The sequence below is a fragment of the Strigops habroptila genome, chromosome 2 (assembly GCF_004027225.2).
Source record: "Strigops habroptila isolate Jane chromosome 2, bStrHab1.2.pri, whole genome shotgun sequence".
Lineage (NCBI taxonomy): Eukaryota > Metazoa > Chordata > Aves > Psittaciformes > Psittacidae > Strigops > Strigops habroptila.
The window spans coordinates 86,007,619-86,014,377 of NC_044278.2; the positions used below are offsets into that span (position 1 = coordinate 86,007,619).

The 6,759-nt window shown below is 35.7% G+C and overlaps 1 long non-coding RNA gene across 1 annotated transcript; it reads left to right on the top strand.

Annotated features, from left to right (window-relative positions):
• The first annotated feature begins 980 nt into the window (after positions 1-980).
• On the top strand, positions 981-4,986 carry LOC115603772. Its single transcript, XR_003989992.1, has 3 exons — positions 981-1,164; positions 2,772-2,851; positions 4,573-4,986. It is a non-coding gene; the product is annotated as an uncharacterized LOC115603772 (long non-coding RNA).
• The last annotated feature ends 1,773 nt before the right edge of the window (positions 4,987-6,759 follow it).

The window sequence follows — 6,759 nt, forward strand, 5'->3', positions numbered from 1 at the left end:
AATGTGATCCACTGAAACTGGAAAATATGACTCCAGATCTGTTTCCAAGTTGCTGTGCTGATTTAGGCAAGCCATACATTCTCTCTACAGTTCATTTGTCCATTTGGATATAAGGAAGAAGTTTTTTACAGTGAGGGTGGTGAAGCACTGGAATGGGTTGCCCAGGGAGGTTGTGAATGCTCCATCCCTGGCGGTGTTCAAGGCCAGGTTGGACAGAGCCTTGAGCCACATCGTTTAGTGCGAGGTGTCCCTGCCCATGGCAGGGGGGTTGGAACTAGATGATCTTAAGGTCCTTTCCAACCCTTACTATTCTATGATTCTATGATTCTATTACTAATAGAGAGATTTGCCTTAATGGGCAGGATTTGTGCTAGTGTGTTCTTTAAAAATATAAGGCATTGCTAAGTGCTATAACTTGTAATTCTTTATTCTCTCTTCTTATTATTTTCATGACTTTTTTACCTTGCCACTTTGTATTAAGGCCATTCCAGTAAGTCTTCTAATTCGACATCTAGGATTCTTTTTCCTATGTGCTTGCAACATCTGGACCATGTGTGTCTTTATCTTTCTATTAATATGCTTATTTTTTCATATTTTCTTCCATATTCTAGATAGAAAACCCAGCCCATCACTTACTGATTCAGAACAAAGGAAATCCATAAGCTACTCAGTTCTTTCTTCATTATGAAATAGAGACAGCACTGTTCGTCCAATCTACTGATGCTAAGCCTTTCCAGTTTTAGTTCCAACTCAGGTGTTGTAACTTTCTTATTCATGCTTATATACTTAATTTTCATATTTAACTTCCACATTCTTTTCAGTAGCACTCCTGCCTTGGTCCCAGGCTGAATGTTTTCTCAACGCTGTTTTGTTTGTTTGTTTGTTTGTTGTGATATTTTACTGTACTGCTAAAATATTTTATTCCACTGTTTTTAAATGTATCTTGCCTGAATTAATACAGTAGTTCTTGTATAGTATTTGGTTGTTCCTGTAATATCCATTGTCTTTAGTTTCAAGACCAGTGTGTCTAATTTTAGTCTCAAGACTGCATCTTGTAACCTTGCTCCTGAAAGGAACTGCCACCTTCTGTTCTTCTTGTGCTTGAAAAACAAGCCTCGTTTTTCTTCCTGGTACAAAGCCCACATTGAGAGAGACACGCCTGTTGTGAGTATTTGCTACGTATGTCAAGTGCATTTTGTCCTTTATGCCGTATTCTCTTGGTTAGCAGATGATCTTGTCTTGTGTTTGCTCTCACAGTTACCTGTATACCATCCCTATTTGTCTTAGAGCTCTGATCCTTCTTTACGTTTTTTCATCATAGGTTTTCATCACTGGCTTTCTATATCAGGAATTCCTGTAGAATATATCAGTATTCTGTAATGCGCTGTGTTGATTTCTTAGATCTATCATGTCACTATTTTCTCCTTACAGTGCAGAAAATATTGCAGTGTCTTATCAGCATCTCTTGCAAAAAGACTGTAGCTGCTCATGGAATAGAAAGCCCCAAAGTACCACAGTACTTGTGAATTTTCAGGTTTCACATTTAATTTAAGGCCTTCCCTTCCTTCAGACAATCTGAGGCTAAAATATCAATTTCTCTCAGAAGTGTATGTATGTCTATTTTGTGATAAATCTTAGGGATTTATTGTCTTTTAAAAATACTTCTGGTCATTCTTATAAATGATTAATTGTATGCTGGAATTTGTGAGTTCAGTTTTCAAGGAAAAGGCAAACTGCATTATTTTTTTATATTCTTTCTGTAGCAAGAATCCTAACCACAGCATCCATGTTTCAAGGCTTTGGTATTAGAGAATTACCACAGAGACGATGAAAAAGGAATTCCCTAGTATACTCCAGTATGCAAATTATCTATTTAATCTAAATTATAGTGCAGTAGAAATGTGTGAAAAATTACCAATAAACATACATGGTTAAGATCTTTATCTTACTAAGTTTATTTTGTAACTGTTGAAAACATGAAAAATTTGTTCTGAAAAGCTTTGAACCAGTATTTCTACCTCAGCAGTGTGGTATCTGTGTATTGTATAAATAGAAGGTATGTCTTTTGTATGCATTATGAAACACTATGAGAAGGATATTTGATGTAGTTATGTCAGATTGTTTGCATCCTGTGGGAATGAAGTGAGGAACAAAGGTAAGGAGCATCTGCCATTTAACATGTCAAACTTACAGGGGCCAGTGGAGGTGACAAACATTGAAGAAAGCGTGTTTTGCAATTTATAAGGATTAGAATACTCATTTCCCCCGCATTTGTAACTCTTACAAGACATGCATAAGCTGCAGTCTTACTGAATATTTCTGAGGTTGCTGGTGTAATCAGTAAAATAGCTAACCTAAAAGTGTTTTTTTTGTGAATTTAGTGTTTGAGGTGAAATCAATTACAGTACTCCTCTTAACTGTCATGACAAATATATCGTAGTCCAACATGTGACAGAACAAGAAGTATGGGCAGTGTAATTTTCTCTCTGAAAATAGTCACAAGGGAATGAACAGTGACTTAAAAGTCAGTTATGTGGCTTTGAGTGACTAAATGTTAACTGCAGACAGCAGATGTCTTGCTACGATAATGAGAATTTCTATTAACTAAAATTATAGAATTCAAACATGGAATGCAGTATATGTTTGCAGACCTGAAAGTACTTGGAGAAATCTGTGAATGTTATGGCAAGTGTAAAAAAAAAGAAAGAAGAAGGAATGTATCTGGTAAGAAAATACCTGAACAAGTAAGTCACTGTCCTTCATCTCTGCAGGTCTGTGGCTGTTGTTTTACAGCAAAACTATGACAGTACTCAACTATTGACAAAGATATGAACTAGAGTATGAAATGAAAGTAAGTTTTTTAATTATTTTTCATTTTTTAATTAAAAATATAACAAATATCATACTATCAGTTTATATCACATTACTCTTAAAACATGATTTCGTTTCTCTGGATGTAATGATTTTGCATTCCTTCTTTCAGTGCAGGGAAAATATATCTAATGAAACAAGACCCCTCACTTCTAGAATTTGCATGTGCAAAACTTCAGTGTACATGAAGAATACAGATTATGCTTTATGAAAATTATCAATGAAACTGCTACTATTAACAGCTAGATACCAATTCAGTGTCACAGATATATCCATCCTATTGGTGCAAAAAAGCTTAAGTCTTTCATCTGGCTCTCGTCTTCCAAACTTTTATAATAACAGGGAAAAGCTTACTTATTTTTCATTAAATTAATGTAACATAAAGTCATTGCAATTTAATCCCTGTCAACATAAAAATGATAAATTTTAACTGTATCTTATTAGCTTCAAGTCTTATCAGTTCACTTTCCTGCAATTACAAAACCAAGATGGATAAAGATAGCAAAATGCTTTGTATGTATTACCTGATAAGTAATGGGAAAGTAATAAGAAATGTTGAGGTGTTTTATACAGATCACAGGAACAATCTATTAAAATGAGAAAAAGCAAGGAAAAAATGTTGCAGAATGGAAATAAAACTGAGAAGCTGATTGCTTCCAAGATATTTTAGGGTCAGTGCTCTTTAATGTTTTTATAAATTATCTGGACACAGGAGTTCAATGTCCATTAAGCAAGTTTGCTGATGATACTAAACTAGGAGGAGCTGTGGACTCCCGTGAGGATAGAAAGGCCTTACAGAGAGATCTGGATAGACCAGTGAAGTGGGCCATCACCAACCTTATGAAATTTAACAAGAGCAAGTGCCAGATTCTGAAGCTGGGACAGGGTAATCCTGGTTATATGTGCAAACTGGGAGACAAAAAGCTGGTGAGCAACCCTGCAGAAAGAGCTCTAGGGGTTTTGGTTGATATCAAGTTGAATATAAGTCAACAGCGTGCCCTGAATTTTGGAATTCTGTTCCACAAAAAGCTCTCATTTTCAAAGTAGCTGTAATTAAACTTCACAGAACTGTAGAAGTTAATACACAGTACCTTCTGGATCAGCAAGAAAGGTAAGCTTCCTTGACAATGAAGTCCCTTATTGTAGTTGAAAAACATTTAGGGGTGGCTCTGCAAAGGGTCTTCAGCTACATGTACTGACAAAAGACATTCCTCTTTGAATGCCACTGAGGATAAAACTACCTGTCTTAACTTCTGTGCTTTAACATAGCAGAATCTTACTCTGAAAGCTTTCTATGATAATTACCTCTTTTCAGGTAAGGCCATCTGGGCCCTTACATTCTGACCACTGTGATTTTAAAAATCAGATTCATATTATGTGCCTAGATTAAATGGCCTATTTCTCAGTTCATAAGGTTTAATAAATTCTACAGTCCTGATTTATCTACCTGGCTTCACAAACACAAAGTATCTAAGCTCTGTGGTTTTATCTCCCAGCTTCATCAAGTCACTGTTTACCTGTGGTCCCATCTTTTGCTCTCAGAGTGTTACTTGTGCTGCTCATACCAGATAGGCCCATTTCCTTTACTTTGTGACCCGCAGTTTCATTCTTTTACTGTATTTTAACCTTTGCTTTCTAGCATTTAGCTTTCATTATTCTTTCATCCTTACTCAGCCAGCTCCTCTGTTTGTTTCATGTCAGGTCATGTACTGCGGACACTATGATGGTAGCTTGCAGATTGCTGCTTGGTGGTTGCTGTTGTCCAACAAAGCAGGAAACCTGAAATGGTTTTAGACTCCAAAAGTAGTGCTATCTATTCCAAACTTCTGGGCAATAGCCAAGTGTAACAGCCCTCGTCTTCAAGTATGTGCTAATTACATACATTGGAATAACAGGGATTATACAAACAATATTATCTTTGGTTTCATAAATAGAAAAAAAAAAAGCCACGAAATGTGTAATGAGTATGCTGTTTAGAAAAACACAGTATAAATCATATGCTTGTATAAAGCAAATCATATGATTTAATGCTTAGAATCTACAGAGGCTGTGCTGTAGAAATACTGAAGAGACATGAAAATGCAGGTTTTGAATAAAACATCAAAACAATGGTGACAGGGTGGATGTGTCATTTTATGTACTTGATTCAATGTCTTTTATAAAACCAGATGTCTTTTATAAAATGCAGAAGATTTAACATGATTAATTATTTTCTCAGCTAAGGATCCTTTCAGAATTACATGGGGTGCTATCATAATTTTTAACAGAGGAGAGAATTCTTTCTGTGGGGAGAGCTGGAATTTTCCCAGCGTTTCTCATGGCTCTATTCCTTTTAGAATTCTTCAGATTTCAGTTGCAATAGTTTTCAGAGGGTTTGTATCAACTTTTTCTTCCATGTTGATTCTCCTTCCCACTCTCTTGGTTTTTCTTTGAGTCAAACCTGTCAACTTTCACTTGATTTTGCTTTTTTAGGTTGATAATCTGCTCCTTCTGCCATAATTAAACCTATGGGAACTTTTACCATAGAGTTGAAAAATCCATTAACCCTTTTTTTTAAATAATTTTAAAAGCCCTCAGGGATGACATAGTAAATACAGCATTATTACATCAAAGAAGAATGAGGGGAGGAAGCTTTTCTCCTGAAGGAGAGAGGGGAGAGGGAGACAGAGGGTTGTGCATATACGTATATATGTTTGTATGTTAATAATAAAGTACTGAAGGCAGTATTTAGCCCTGTCTTAACAACAGCTCTCTTTGTGCACCTCAGTTTTAAAACTTAACATTTAACCTTGTGTCTGCAAGCAGCTGTGGAACAAATTGCAAATAATTTAAATACCCAACACTTCATTTTAGAGGCTTCAGGGATGCATCAAATGATAACATGTAGCTCTGTCAGTGGCCTGATGCGTGATCTGAAGTAAATTGCTTTGCCACTCTGGGTCTGCCTTTCTTTATTTTTAAAACACAATTCAGGATTTCTCTGTCCTTCACAATGTTCTCTGAGCTCTGAACAGCTTTTACTAACTGCAAAAAAAGAAAACATTAAAATGGCAAGCAACTTGAGGGCTGCTGGACATGTTCCATGCACTTTTTTTCTTTTCTTTCCTTTTTTTTCATTGTTTTATTTTTAAAAAGTTTAGGAACAGACAATCATCTGATAAACATGAGTTGTAGCATAGTCACAGAAGGAACTGTGGTATGTTCGTGTTCATTCATTTCATTACTGTTATTACATTTATTTGACGAAGTTTAATTGATTTGTGGTATTCATGATCACAATTTAAAACTTGAAGTAACTGCCTAAGTTTATCACTAAAGTAAACAATTTGGAACACAAGACTGAAAGCCTACCATCTACTAATGAAGCTAAGGCTTACTTCTGCATAACTTCATAAAGAAAATTTACATTTCTCTCTGAAGTAGAGGATAGAGATGGAGTTAGTGTCAGGGATGTATTTCTAGATTAATATAGCACCGACTTAATCTATGTTGTTTTCATTATTAGTAGTTATCTTTGCAGTCAAGATATCCTCAAATTAAAAAAATATAATGTCTTGAAGAAAGAGAAGTGATTAGACAACAATTCCTGTGTACTGCACGGTGTGTTTATTTCTGTGCAGCCTGTGTATTTGAGTAGAGTATTTATTGACCATACAATATTATTTAAAACATGGCATATCTGGACTGCCTGGAAAATACTTTTTTCAAGTGTTTCATAAATTGCCTGTGAAATCTATCAAATGTGTCAAACCATACAAGGACTTCAGCAAGGGAAAACAAAATTGCTCTCTGCTGGTGCTACTTTCAGTGTCTGTGCTGTTAGCTCTGTCACAGGGCAGATATCACCGTACAGTTAAGTGAGACTTTGCCTACATTTACCCAGTGCAG